This window comes from Plodia interpunctella, chromosome 24, assembly GCF_027563975.2.
Source record: "Plodia interpunctella isolate USDA-ARS_2022_Savannah chromosome 24, ilPloInte3.2, whole genome shotgun sequence".
Classification (NCBI taxonomy): Eukaryota; Metazoa; Arthropoda; class Insecta; order Lepidoptera; family Pyralidae; genus Plodia; species Plodia interpunctella.
This window is the reverse complement of record NC_071317.1, coordinates 5,631,885-5,648,245: the sequence shown is the minus strand read 5'-3', so window position 1 is coordinate 5,648,245 and position 16,361 is coordinate 5,631,885. Positions and strand designations below refer to the sequence as shown.

The following is a 16,361-nucleotide window of genomic DNA, read 5'->3' as shown; positions in this document are numbered from 1 at the left end:
CGAGGCCGTCAAAACCTAGTTCTATCCTAAGATAAGTAGGTGTAATCAACTGAAATCTGCTGCACTAAGGTTTAGCTGACTAAACTTAGGTCTAGTTCGCTGTTGTAGCCGTAACACGTACTTTCTTAAAACGCTCTATGCCTTTTAATTATTTCTTAAGACTCCTTTTAATTATTTAAATAATTACTTATGAAATTTTCGAAAATGAATTCATATTGGAGTCTGGTATTTTTTTTTTCTTTTTTTATCTATGTGGTTGAGACGTTAGGTGCATGGAGCCCCGAAACAAAACTATTTCAAAGGCTTGTCGACGCATACCTCACATTTTTATTGTAGTAGTAATCGTGCGGCCCGATCGAATTGCGATCCTATTGTTATTTAATTGTTTTTATTATCTATTTATTCCTATTCAGTTTCAGTGTTGTAAACATTTCCGTACCTTTTGTCGAATAAATATATTATAGTAATTTTAATAACGTGTCCAGTGCTCAGAATTTGTTTAGTTTCCAATTGGGAGAACAAGGAATATTCTATACAACAAAGTCCTAAAATAAATTTGAGATTTTTTTCAATCCTATTCCAGTTTATCGATCTCAACTAATATCGTAATATTTATTTTATCTATGATCCTAATCCTATCCTAACTAATATTATAAATATGAAAGTAAGTTTGTTTGTTAGCTCTTCACTCTATCTAACTCAACCAATCTTCTTGAAATTTTGCATACACACAGTTTGAAATATGGAGGACATAGGGTGCCTTTCGTCCCGGAAATTAAATGTTACCGTGGGAAATTTACGCGGGCGAAGCCGCGGGTAAAAGCTAGTAATACAATAAATGGTCCACACAAAGAACTCAACGTAAGGGGGTTTTAGAAGTGCTTTGATCCATCAATTGGGACAAATCGGATTGAGGCTGGGAAAAAATGCTAAGTCAACATGAACGATCTAAGTATATCGTCTATTGGCTTTGAACGTTTTGAATATCTTTGCTAAATTATCAATTTGTCTTCGGGATTTCCATTTTCGTGTCATTTACATTTGGCAAACCCATTGCGCGGCCATTTTTTTTCGCTCCATTGAAGCGGTGTTTATTTTGTTCTTTCATTTCGAGTGTGTTAATTGCAAATCATTGACAGAACAAAATGGAAGGAACTTACATGCTGTGCCGACCCCACATGAGTGGGATAAGGTCAAGAAGAAGAAGAATTGCAAACAGATTTTATTCAAGTCGCCTAAAGCCAACTGACATTACTTTCTATCTAATACGTGTCTTTTAGCAAGTAATCGCTTACTAGTGAACTTAAACTGTCCACCAGTGTGCAGGTTTCCTCACTATGTTTTCCTTCACCGGAACCAATTGGTGGTCTATGAAAATTATATATGAGTCAGATTGGTATACAAACTCATGTGCAAACTAATTTTAATAGTGGATTGTATTATAACTAGCGGCCCAACCCGGCTTCGCTCCGGTAAAACCATAATAAATTATTCACATAAACCTTCCTCAGGAATCACACTATCTATTTAAAAATCCGCTGATTTAAAAATCAAAATTCGTTGAGTAGTTTCAAAGATCTAAGCATACTTATGGACAGAAAGCGGGAAGCACCTTGTTTTATATTATACGAAGTCCATTTCAGCAATATTCTTCATTTTTTTAGAAGGTTTGAGAAGACGACCTCGGTGGCGCAGTGGTAAAGTACTTGCCTCTGAACCGAGAGATCCCGGGTTCGATCCCTGGTCGGGTCATGATGGAAAATGATCTTTTTCTAACTGGCCCGGGTCTTGGATATTTATCTATATATGTATTTGTTATAAAATATAGTATCGTAGTAGTGATTTGTCCCTATATATTTCTTTATTTAACACGGTTACATGACTTACGAAAAATCACAATTTAAAAAGTTTAAATTCAACGTATCGATTTTTCCTGTTATAAATTTGCTAAAATTAATTTGAGAAAATTGAAGATACATGAACTTCGATTGCGTGAGTGAATCGAGCAACTGTTTAAAAATTTATAATAAAAGTAATCAAGACCAGTCGGTAATATAACGTTCAATGAGTCAAAAGTTCTGTGTTTTTTTTCAACGGTTGGAAATTTATTTTTGTGAATCGCTAATCTTCTAAATTTAGGTGGAAACTTTTGTGAAGATCTAACATTTAATTATGAAAGGAACAGTTAATTATGAAAAGAACGTTGTTTAAATCATTATTGGAATCAAATTTAAAATGTAGTACATTTGGGCCGGAAAACCTTTGAATTTATCAATATTATATATCGGAAATTCAGTTCTTATTTAAACAACTACTTTGAAACTTGTACGGAACTCTTGCTGTGCGATTGGAAGTTGAAGAAGAACATTTATAACATGTCATTACTGTAACTTAGATAATAATAGTGGTAAAGTACTTGCCTCTGAAGCGAGAGGTCTCGGGTTCGATCCCCGGTCGGGTCATGTAGGAAAATGATATTTTCCTGATTGGCCCAGGTCTTGGATATTTATCTATATATGTATTTGTTATAAAATATAGTATCGTTGAGTCAGTATCCCATAACACAAATCTCGAACTTACTTTGGGGCTAGCTCAGTCTGTGTGATTTGTCCTAATATATTTTATTTATTTTATAGGAGTAAAAGTTTATAATCGCTAATAAAATGTGTACAAACATAGAATAATATTTTAATATGTATGCCAACGCTAATTCCAGGCCATTAAACACGGTTTTAATTAGAATTGTATTGATTCTCCATTACCTCCATTCATTAAAATTAAAAGGGTCGATGATAACCTATTAATATTGGCCGATAAAATGTGGGCAAAGTTTCGTTTGCGGCCCTAAAGTTTCTGAAATAAGAGTGCTGGTACACTTTTATGGCTATACTCGCTTGTGATCACGACGTTTTCTGGGTAAAGGTCATTGCAGTTCTACTGCATTGTTTTTACGAAACGTTCAATGAAAAAGGGTGAGTTTCAAGGCGCTTTGTCCCGGCAAACTAGCGCCACCTCACATTTTTAATCACTTTCTTTTATTTGTTAAAAATATTTTAACAGTTCCTGCCAGACTAGATAAAGAATTTTTGTAGTATATGTTATAGTTTTCCATCACAGAATGTAGTCACAGTCGATTAAAATGCAAAAAGTGGCCACGAAAATCCGTTTAGTTAATTTTGACGTCATTTTATTATATGAAAGTCATCTCGTTAGAAGTAGATGTTCTATGACATTTATCACGGCTTTTCCAAAATCTAAACGCTTATAAACGACCTATAAAGAATCTGTAAGGAGATTGTCAATTTTCTACGTTCAGCGTTTCGGCGATCAAAATTAAGAATACAAATTTTATTTATTTAACGACACTTTGGTATGTGCTTGCCAAATGTCTGACAAATAAATATGCAAAAACAATACCTACGAAAAGGAGTAGCAACGCGCTGCGTTGTCTATTTATTTTATATTTTTCTATAAAAAAGACATCTCCTATATAATACTGATATATAAATATATATGGCTCACTAGTGTGACAACACAATGTGACAGAGAGTCGACACACATTTTGTAACTTTGTTCAGTGTACAATCTCACTTATCGTTTGACAGTGACTCCCAAACTTGGCAGGATTATAGTCCGTAAACGCAGATGCGTACCCATAATTAGTTGTCCCTAGTTAAAGGCTAGCTATTTGTCCTGTATGTTTGTGGAGGATTTGTGAGCTTGGTCAAAGTTGATCCGGGCAATGATTTTAAGGGATTTGTCAAATTAACTACGACAGTTGGATGGATGCTATGAGGGAAATAAATGCGATGTTATGTTATTATATTGAAAAATATTCGACATTTTGTAATAAATAAACATTAGGACAAATCACACAGATTGAGCTAGCCCCAAAGTAAGTTCGAGACTTGTGTTATTGGATACTAAATCAACGATACTATATTATATAACAAATACATATATAGATAGACATCCAAGACCCGGGTCAATCAGGAAAAGATCATTTTCCATTATGACCAGATCGGGGATCGAACCCGGGACCTCTCGGTTCAGTGGCAAGAACTTTACCACTGCGCCACCGACGTCGTCGTTTGTTCCTCCCATACAACGCCAATTTCATATATAAAGACCTAATATTAAAACAAAATACTTGAATAAAATCTGCTTCATCTTCTACTTTAGCTTTTAGGGATTTTCTCGTGGGGGTTAATTTTTCTCACTCGAACTCAAAAGTATGAGGTTAACTCCCTGTGATATGTTTCAGTAAATTTGTATTTATATATACCATATATTAATATGGTATACTACGATTACGTACTAATATTATAAATGCGAAAGTTTGTGTACTAATTCCATGAACAAACCGTCATAATGCCAGATAAATAATCTTTTTTGTTGTGTCACTGTTTGTTTATCTAAGTAAAGAGAAAAAATATATTTTTGCCCATGCAACGCCGTGCATTTTTTGTCTGTCTCAATTTTAAATTACGATCTTTGATGACTACAATAAATAAATAAATAAACATGTTAACCTAGTTAGTATTCCCGTGACTCCACCCGTGTGGAATTTCCACATGAATCCGCAGCTGGTATTCAATAAATACAAAAAGAATTGTATAAGTCAGTATCAATCAGTAAAATGATTTCTTTGAGTTTTCATTTTATCTGTAAACATTAAAAAAAAATACAATTAAAACAAACTGTAAATTTAACTTAGACTACAAATTAAATATCTACAAATATTTACTTTATCAGTTAGTTTCTTTAGTTTGAGACCCTTTTATCCCAAGGGAGGAAAACACTGAATAATATATGCCTTAAGTTTTTATTTCTTTCTCCCCACCATAACTAACCCCGTGGAAACGTCGTAAATATCACTCTATTACATATTTAGGCTGCAAAATAAAAATTGGCAGAACAAAAGTTTCGCGAAATAAATTCTACTAAAAAAGTTTTTTTAGTAGAATTTATTTCGCGATTATTTCTACAAGTTTAACGCTGTCTTCGAAGATCAGGTAATAATTGTTATCTATATGTTACGGTAACAGTGATTAATTGAAAATTATTAATAATTGTGAACTATTGCCTATTGTTAATAATTGCCGAAAGTCGTGATAAATGTGAGAAGTTAATCATATTTGTTGGTGATTATTAATAATTTAACATAGTACCGACCGATAAATGCAATAAATGGGTCTCTATTGGTTCCCCTAATTTAATATTTTAATAGTTTGAAACTCCGTTCGCTCCGCTTTGTTTGATCAAAATACTAACCTAACCTAACCGTTACACAGGTTTGTGCAGGGGCGCTGTAGCGAATTATTAATAATAACTAATAAAAGTAATTAATTTCAATTGATTATTAATATTGTAAAATTATTAAAAATTTTCAATTAATCAAACTTACCGTGACATATATATTACCTTGTAAGGCAGTAAAATTTAGTTGTAAATGTTAGTTGTATTGATTACAGTAAATAGGTAATGCATATTTTAGCTATAGAATATATTCTATAGCTAAAATATGTACAAATATTATAAAAAGGGAGTGTTTGTAAGCTTGTTGTTTGTTGATTTCCAAAATACTTTCACCTATTCCTCGTTCAGATATGGATTGGTCTTAATCTAGGGCGGAACCACACGCCAAATAATGCGTCATTTATGTACCCTCCTTATTGTGTTTCGCTTGAATAATATAAAAGTATCGCCTTCCATCCAATTCATAAGGCATTTTGAACATGTAATTAATTTGTCTGTACATCTGTAAATGTATTGTAAAGTCCTTTGTTTATATCGTCATCATCATCTGCAGCCCTCCGTGACCCACTGCTGGGCATAGGCCTCCCTCCGTCTACTCCAACCATCTCTGTCCTGGGCCATCCCCACCCAGTTGTTGCTAGCAATTTCCTTTACATCGTCGACCCATCTAGCTGCCGGATGTCCTACGCTCCGTTTTCCAGTTCTGGAATACAACTCGGTTACCGCTACACACCACCTTCCATCGTTTCTTCTTGACGACTTCGGTGGCGCAGTGGTAAAGTTCTTGTCACTGAACCGAGAGGTCCCTCGTTCGATCCCCGGTCGGGTCATGATGGAAAATGATCTTTTTCTGATTGGCCCGGCTTATGGATGTTTATCTATATATGTATTTGTTATAAAATATAGTATCGTTGAGTTAGTATCCCATGATACAAGTCTCGAACTTAATTTGGGGCTAGCTCAATCTGTGTGATTTGTCCTAAAATATTTATTTATTTGTTCTAGTCCAGTTACATATTCTTACATATTGTAAAACAATGTCCTCTGTCGCGTCTGTCTGTTCGTGATAAACACAAATGGACGGAGATGTGGGCGGGCAAAGCTAAATATATATACTAAATTAATTCCAATATTTACATTACTACCTACGTGATTTAATACAGTAATGTGTAAGTATTAGGTATAGAACTTATACTAAATTAATGCCAATGTAATGTTGTAGTTGTATCTCTATAAAATACGAGTTAAATACTCGTTCATAAAAAGCATTATATATTTATTATGGTACATATATAGATGACTAGCTGCGCTCCTGGGTTTCGCTCCCGTGGGAATTTCGGTCTAAAAAGTACATTCTATAGGTTTTATTCGACCCGTGTACCAAATTTCATAACAGCCCGTCGAGTAGATTTTGCGTGAAAGAGTAACAAACTTACATCGTCACAAACTTTAAACTACGTAACACAGGATTTTCCTAGCTTAGGCTCCAGTCCACCCCCTTCCATATTAATTACAACTGTTGTAATCTGAATTATGGTGGAAATAAACAATTTTTTTCTTTCTTTTCTTACGTACCTACTAATTCCACGGGTTTGATCAAAGACACAGACAATCAATTTCTAGATAAATTAAATGTCTACGATCAAAAATCCCTCAGAATAATAACTAACGCAAGCGATAGTCTAATACGTTTTATTAATTTGGCAACACTAATTTACAATCACATTTATTACAGCTTATCTGGGAAAGGTGTTGGGGAGGCGCCCAGTCGGACGTCCCGGATATCGCTGGAGCGACGCTCTGAAAGCTGATCTGCACGAGCTGGGAGCGGTCAATTGGCAGAACTCCGTGCAGAACAGAAGATTATGGCGTACTCTTGTTTCGAAGGCCAGAATCCAATTTGGGGTCACTGAGCCAGCGTAATAAGTAAGTAATTTACAATCTGTCGATTTTGTTTACGAGTTCGTATTGTAAACTGAGTGAAAGCATTTTATAAATTGAAAAATAATAAATTTGGTAAACATTGACGTTAATGCTTTATGAATTCATTGTACGTTTGAAAATATATCTCTTATTTTCGCAGGCACGTTTCTGATGTTACAGTCGTCACAGCGACATTGTGACGGAATATTAATTAAGTATTCAGCTTATTATGATTTGCTTTTACAGGCGTTCTGGATCTGCGGCATCATACTCGTATTTGTGTTTCGTTTCATTGTACGGGGTGAGATTTTTTTGTGAAAATTATGTTTTTTAATTTGAGTCTTTTCGAGTGTGTTATTTCTAACACGGAAACGGTGGTGGTGTATCTGATGGTGAACTGATATGTCCCAGGTTCGAATCCTACTCGTCCCGCATTAGTTTGTATAGCAATCTGACTCATGTAATAGTAGTTTTTTATCGACCACCACTTGCTTCCTATAATATATATCTGCAAACTCACTCTCTGTCTTCCCGCGTAACAGGTTTCGGGGCTGTGACCCACGCCCTGGGTTCAGTGCCAATACATAGTATGAACAAAGTTACTTCCATCTATCTGTCCCTATGTATTCTTAGATATTTAAAACTAGCTACAATAATAAACTATATTTAATTATGCTAATTGAGATGATGAGATTTGCATAATTCAATATTAATGCATAATATGTTTCAGTATACCTTTTGACCATGTACTTTATTGTGTATCGTTATATTACTGATAAAAAATTATACATAAATTTATATTTAAAAAATGGTAAGCCCTTCTGGCATAATAGGGACCAACACTGTTTGAATGAGTTTCTTTCGGCATTTCTTCTCAGCAGTGGTCGTTCCGAAATGCTAGTAGTTTGTAGCTTTGGTAAACATCATTTAATTTAGAATATGACGTGAAAAAGTGCCTGTGAAGACCTAATTTCTGAATAAATGATTTGGCGGCTCTGCTGAGATAATGGCGGCAGGAGTTTTGTACCCAGCAATGTTAAGGGACTAATTAATAGACAACCATAGCATTCCCAAAGAAGGTTGACATTAAGCAGGCGGCCGGTTATAAAATCACAGCCGGATCTTCAAAATTTCATACGGAACCCTCGGTGCGTGAGTCTAACTCGCACTTGACCGGTTTTTTAATAGATGGAGTGGATATAAAAAAAGTAAAGCAAATAATAATATTTCCATGAACTTGTTTTAGTCCAACATTCTTGCCAATCGAGACAACGACGCAGATAATATTATTGAAACTGTGTTACAATATCTAGGTCAAAACATTTTCCATTTTTATTGAAATATTTATATCTAATCTATAACTTTTACGCTGGGCTGGGACTCCACCGAAGTTGTTTTTTAATAGATGGAGTGTTTCAAGACGTAGTTTTAGGAGTATAATTTACTATGGTTTTATCCGAGCAAAACCAGGCTGGGCTACTAGTAATAATAAACCTTCCAAATTTGAAGCTTTATCACTGTGATTTTAGATTTGTCAAAACAAGCGCTAGAACAGGCCATATGCATATATTAAAATCAAATTTATGCCGAAAGCGGGTTCGAAAAGTAAGAAATTACTTTTTTCCTCATTGGATTTCCTCATTTCCCTCATTTTCATCCTCCGATAACCATTCAAACCAAACGGACCGTACTCCGCAGGTGGTACGAGCCCAAAATCTTAAAATAAAGTGAATTCAGAAGTGAAACGATATATCCATACTAATATTATAAATGCGAAAGTCTGTCTATCTGTTATGGCTTTTATGGCTAAATCGCTGGACCTATATCAATTTAATATTTGGTATGAAATTTCAAATCGTTAAAGAATTCCATTCAAACACAGGTTACGTTTTTAAAAAATCAACCCCCAAGAGACTATATTGGGGGGTGAAAGTTGGTATGAAAATTTAATTGAAAAGACGACTTCATTGGGTCTCACACAAAAACACTGGCACTAGAAATCAGTAATCTGGCAAGCGTAAACACATTCATCATAAAAAAATTAAATTGGCAGTACCAATTCTACGCTGACGAAGGCGCGTGTAGCTTGTTTACTATATTATACACAACAGGCGAATAATTATCATGACTATTTTTATCGGAAGGCGGGTAAAGCCGTTGGTCCAAGTCGTATGGGCCGCGTGAAATCAAAAATCAAAATCAAATTATTTATTAGGCCTTCACAGGCACATTTTCACGTCATATTAATTCTAAATTATATTATATTTATCATAGCTACAAACTACTAGCATTTCGGAACGACCACTGCTGAAGAGAAATGCCGAAAGAAACTCATTTGAACAGTGTTGATCCCTATCATGCCAGATGGGTTTACCATTTTTTAAATATACATTTATGTATATTTTTTTATAAGTCATATAACAATGTAAGTACACTATGAGGTGCGTCATGCCCCAAACTCCTTATCCATCCATAAGGAAGGTCAGTGCCCCAGCTGTGGGGACATTTAAATGGCTGCTAATGATGATGATTTATAGTGGAACACTACGACCTTCTCATGTTCGCGTGATTGAAATAATAAAATAATAAATAAAAAAATTAATAAATATTTACCGTTAAACTGCTTGGATGTTTGGCAAACATATTCTTGTAATAGTAAGTTTACGAATAAATAAATATTTATTCGTAAACTTACTATTACAAGAATTCTTGTAAACTTACTATTACAAGAATATGTTTGCCAAACATCCAAGCAGTTTAACGGTAAATATTTATTAAACTGCTTGGATGTTTGGCAAACATATTCTTGTAATAGTAAGTTTACGAATAAATAAATATTTATTCGTAAACTTACTATTACAAGAATTCTTGTAAACTTACTATTACAAGAATATGTTTGCCAAACATCCAAGCAGTTTAATGGTGAATATTTATAAAAAAAATTATTTGTTATTTTAAAAACAAGGATTATCGTACATTTTTGAAGTTTTGAAGATTCCGCTGTGATTTTACTACCGGCCGCCTGTATACCGTCACGGTGGATATTTACATAGAGATAAACTATTGCTTATTCGTATTTTTATCTATATCTGTACTAACGTTATAGAGGAAACATTTCCATTTTTATTTATAATTAATACCTAATATATAACTCAAGAACTACTGGACTAATTTCGATGAAATTTGACACGGAGTCAAACTTCAAGAACTTCAAGAGTGAAAAAATCTTTATTACTAAAAAAAATAATTATTCAAAAATAAATCAGCGAACGAAGTCGCGGGCAGCCACTGGTAATGGACAAAATCAATTGTGAAATCGGTACTCATTCGCAACTCCATTAAAAAAAAAAAAAAAGTAAAGCAAATAATAATATTTCCATGAACTTGTTTTTGTCCAACATTCTTGCCTATCGAGGCAACGACGCAGATAATATTATTGAAACTGTGTTACAATATCTAGGTCAAAACATTTTCCATTTTTATTGAAATATTTATATCTAATCTATAACTTTTACGCTGGGCTGGGACTCCACCGAAGTTGTGTTGCGCGGAGCGGACCACAGCTGTGTTTTGAACAATCTATGTTTGTCAAAAATTACGGAATTGTATTTATTAGTCATGTGGTGCGGCGCCTAGCTGGGTGAATTTCACGAGCGTTTCGAACGCCGCCGCGGGCTGTCATTAGTGTTTATTAAATTGTACCACACACAGTAATCAATTTAATTATCCTATTATATAAATAAGTAGAGTAGAGCACTGGTACAATGTTCATTTTATGTTTAATTTAAAAACGTTACACGCCGCGTTCATACGCTTGTGAAATTCACCCAGCTGAGTTTCTAACCGCCAATAAAAACAAAATTCAATGATATAATTCAATTGACTGATTGAAACACCGCTTCGCACAGCACAATTTTGGTGGAGACGCAACTACGGATGGTTTTAAAGAACATTTCTTTCACAAATGTCGTCCTGGAAAAATTTGGCCACATTCGCGTAATGCCACTTTTTAAAATCGTCATTAGCGATATCAACTTATCAAACATATATTCTATGCTCTCATTAATGTGTACCCAAATCCAATTATATCGTCTATTCCTTGAAATATTTCGGCTTTACCTACCGATAACTTCATCCACTCGGAATTCCGATTATCGCGAGAGCCCTTAGCTTTTCGTACTTAAAAAAAAGCAAATAACTTAATTTATCTTTTACTAGCGGCCCGTCCCGGCTTCGCTCGGGTAAAAACTATAAATTATACACCTAAACCTTCCTCAGGAATGCCACTATGTATTAGTGAAAACCGCATGAAATATCGTGCAGAGTTTATAGGGAACATACAGAGAGACGTGGTTTTATTTAATTAAACAGATAGAAAAATATTTATACAGTATAAAAAACTAGAATTTCGATACTCTACAAGTGAAAGTAAGTCTATTGAATCTTCGTGCTTTATCTACTCAACCAACAATCTTGATAGTCGCATAGGTACTTAGAGGTATATTTAGAAGTACGTAGAAGGCCATAGATTACTTCATATCCCGGAATTAATAACTGTTGAAGTTGACGCGGGCGAAGCTGCGGGTAACAGCTAGTACCCACCTAATGATAATTTAAAAAAATATGGTGAAAAATAAAAATGCCATTCTTATTTCGAACCTTCGAATCGAGTTCTATCTATAGCCGTTTATTTTTCACATTGCCAGTATCTAAAACGAGACGAATTACAAATGGGACAGATAAATAATGTTCCGGCGTCTAGCTCCTTGCTACAAATGCCTTGTTTCTCCACAGAGTAAAAAAAGACTGTAATAAATAAGCCATTCTAGGCTATGGGCACTGACCTATTTGTATATTTCCCTGGATTTAATTTCCCGATTGAGTTATGGCTTTTTTTTATGAAGGATTGAGTTTAAAAATGATTCCTTCCCATGGATTTAGTAAATATTAAGGAGTACCTACTAATTCTCATGAAAATTGACGGATCCTAATGAAAGTGCGGCCGCAGCGGTCGAAACGCTCTGAGAACCAAGAACAAGATAGTCTCTGTTTAGAAATTTAATTTCTCTAACTTCTTTGATGACATCGTAAACTTAACTATAAAACGTTATCTCAAAGGTAAGGAGTTTATTTCAAGTGGATACATTACTATTGCCAAGGTCAGTAAGATTGTTCTATCTTCTTCATAAAGTCATATTCCTCATGGTTTAGTGCCGTGGTGGTGAGTAATCTATACTATAATTATAAAGAGGTAAGCATTTGTGAGTTTGTATGTTTGAGGCGGGATCTCCGTAACTACCGAAACGATTTCAAAAATTATTTACACCATTAGAAAGGTACATTATCCAAGAGGCTATAATATTTTATTTCAAAATTCCCACGGGAGCGAAGCCCCGGGCAACATCTAGTAATAAATAGAGTAGTTCGCCATTGCCTTGCACATTTCAAACAATCCTACTTCATCCTACAAATATTATAAATACGAAAATTTGTAAAACACACATACATCCTATGTGTCTTGTTACTCGTTCACGTAATCTACAGGAATAATATAAAATATCATATTGTAATCTGACAGATAAGTTGATTGCTAGGTAGCCTGGCCAGTTAGCCCTATCTAACATTTGTGAAAAAAAAAATTAAGGCTACCTGTTTGATATGTGACATAAAGACTGTCAGATACTTTATCAGCAAACTGTGAAACAGGACCTTAATCTGAGGATAGATGCGGATTATACCAATCTAACTTTCCCAGTTATCGAGAACTAAACTTTTAACTGAGCAAACAATCTGACGCGGAGATAATAATTTCAATTAAGGAAATATTAGTTTCTGTTTTACACCACTATTTTTTAAATGTAGTCTAGATTTTATTCTAGATGTATGTAGTATTACATACAGAAGTAGAATAAAATCTAGATTAAATTAAAAAAAAAATTGATTAAATTTAAATTTAAAAAAATAGATTAAATTTAAATTACACAACATTACAGCTTTGTCAATATAGTTAACATGTCATACATACACATACTATGTATGATATTTTCAAAGCTGTATTTTTATGAAACAACATCGCGAGAAACTTCCACACTTCGTCTTTTGAGAAAAGGCGCGGTGAAATTTGTTGCGCCGCTTCTTCTTCATCTGCGCTTTGGAATTCGGCGGTAGAGTTAGTTTAAGTAATTTTTTGACGTTAATAATTGTATATCATTCTAAATTGAATAAAGAATTTTGAATTTGAATTTGAAAACTGAACACTAGTTGATGTCGTGTGTAAGCGACTTGTCGCAAGACGGCGGCAGGCGGCAGTCGTAAAAGTAATGACAGATGCCTTTAGGCGACCTGAATAAAATTTGACAATAGTGTTAGATACAATACACTCGAGAAGAAAGAACTAATATTACAAGTGATACGAATGTCCTTATCAAAAATCAAATCATTCATAAATTAGGCCACCACAGGCACTTTTTCACGTCATATTCTATGAATTAAATAATATTTACCAAAGCTACAAACTACTAGGATTTCGGAACGAACACTGTAGAGAAGAAATGCCGAAAGGAGATCATTTAAACAGTTGCTTGTATCAAGAAAGATACAGTCTTCTCTGTATAATCAAATTGTTGACTGTTAATGAATGCTCTTAGAATCAAATCCTAATTATGTGTTGTCATATTAGTGTAGGTATTCCGTGTAATTGTGTAGTTTTACATAAATCAATAATTGAGATAATCTTAAGATTGACGACCTCGGTGGCGCAGTGGTAAGGTTCTTGCCACTGAACCGAGAGGTCCCGGGTTCGATCCCCGGTCGGGTAATGATGGAAAATGATCTTTTTCTGATTGGCCCGGGTCTTGGATGTTTATCTATGTATGTATTTGTTCTAAAATATAGTATCGTTGAGTTAGTATCCCATAACACAAGTTTCGAACTTACTTTGGGGCCAGCTCAATCTGTGTGATTTGTCCTAATATATTTATTTATTTAAGATTCAGATCTCAAAAATATGACTTCGTGGCGTCAAAGACGATGATGTAACCGAGAATTACTGATAACACGTGTTAAAAAGAAAACTAGATACTTATTTTGTGGAGCTTAATTAATGTACGTATTAATATTAAACGAGCGATAAGAGAAATTAATAATGTTAATATTAATACATATTCATCCTTACATATTATAAAACGAAGTCCCCTGCCGCGTCTGTCTGTCTGTTCGCGATAAACTCAAAAATTACTACCTACACGGATTTTCATGCGCAATAGTGTGATTCCTGAGGAAGATTTACGTTTGTAATTTATTATGTTTTACTCGAGAGAAGTCGGGACGGGCGGCTAGTAATTAATAATTATTAATACATTTATTAATAAGTTTTATTTAAGTTTCGATAATGTTGTACTTAAAACCAATGTAAGTTGAATAAATATTTTTCTCGTTTTTAATTAATATAATATCATTAATAAAAGTAAAAAAAAACAAAAACAGACAAAACCCTGTAAAGAATACTCAATTTGTGTGTACAATTAAATATTTCTTTGAAGAGTTTTTAATAAGACAACTTACTAATTTAAGAAGTTTAATGTAATTTTTTAAATTAATGATTGCCTCAAATAAAAAATCTCAAAGAACTTTCAAACGAGATTTTCCACAGTAAATACTCTTAAATACTCCTACAACGGATTACATCTAATTTCTAGTACATAAATAACTCGAATTTCATAAGTTTCACATTATATTTAAAATTCTTAGGTTTTATATATACCTAAATAGTTACAACTTTATTATAAGTACATATCACTACATAAAAAAAAAACACTTACCCAATTTGATAGTTGCATGAACAAAACAAAAAAATAAAATGAATCACCACTATTCAATCACTTTTTAATTCCATAAACTCACACACTTTTTTAATATTTGAAAAAGGAACGTACGTAAAGATGGCGGCCGACATGCGGAGCGCGCCGCTCTTTGAGACTGACTGAGGATGATTCTGCAGAGGAGCGCGGCGCATGTTACCCGCACTTCTGTTCACCAGTCTGGACACGAGCCTATGACATAGACAGATGGCCATTTTAATATAGAAAATAACTAATTAAACAATCTGCAATGCTCAATGAAAAAAGTAAATGAGTACCCTGTAATAAATTTAATCAAAAGGAAGTGGCCAAGTACGAGTTGGACTCGCTCAAGAAAAAATCTGTAATAGTACAGTTGTTTTTTCGCAAAAAAAATACTTTATTTTTATATAGGTTTGTCTTTGTGCAAATTACTTGCTGATTTGGAAAATATGCTAGTCATAGCTCAATATAAAGGTATATAGGTGACTAATTTTTATTTTGCTGACTGATCGAAAGCCTCGTTATTATTAGAAAAGCCAGTGAAAAAAAAAACCTGTGATAATGTCAATGCTTTCGGAGATATGACAAAAATAAAATCACACATTTTTGGACTCGTCCAAAAACGCTCCGTGCGTAAATACCTAATACTCTTACGTGACGTCACGATAGAGTTAATATCTTAGCGAAAAAACCTATGTATGTTCAACAGCTACCTTAATTATTATGCATATTTTTATGCAAATCTATAAAATGTTTAGATCTGGTTGGGAATCAATAAATCTTTGCAGAAGGGACAAATCGAAAAGGGACGTTCCTATTTTTGTAAACCAATACTTACTTGTGGTCACTGCGTTGCTATTAATAGTTGGTATAAATCTGCTATATATAAATCCGCTTCTACAGGTTATAATAAAATACCTATCTTTGTATAAATAATACTACTAGATCTATTAATATGAAATTTGTCAGGAAGGTAGATTCAAAGAGACGTCCGCTAAGAAAGGTACAATATGGTGTGGTATGTCATGGTGATAGTAGTTTGCATTGCAGCTTAGGTAAATGTTATTCAATTTATAATATGGCATGACAAAGAGCCTGTGAAGACCTAATTTCTGAATAAATGATTTGATTTTGGAAATTCTATCGCCATGGGTAAACGCGGGCGAAGCTGCGCGTAAAATCTAGTATATAAATAAATGAAGTAGGTACACAAGATATTGGTAGGTACCACAGGAAGATCCTTTAAGAAGCTTCAAGTTAATATATCACTTCTAAAAATTAGTGGAGAAGAAAAAGTAGAATAGTGGGCCCCACCTAACGCTAAGAAACGATAAAAAC

General features: G+C 34.0%; 1 protein-coding gene across 2 annotated transcripts in view; it reads right to left on the bottom strand.

Moving 5' to 3' along the window:
• Positions 1-15,150, bottom strand: part of LOC128680498 (octopamine receptor beta-1R-like) — a 60,388-nt gene extending 45,238 nt beyond the window's left edge. For both annotated transcript variants that reach the window (XR_008405868.1, XM_053763700.2), the window contains exon 1: positions 15,003-15,150. The gene's annotated coding sequence lies outside the window, so the exon portion shown is untranslated. The remainder of the gene's footprint in view (positions 1-15,002) is intronic.
• Positions 15,151-16,361: the final 1,211 nt, after the last annotated feature.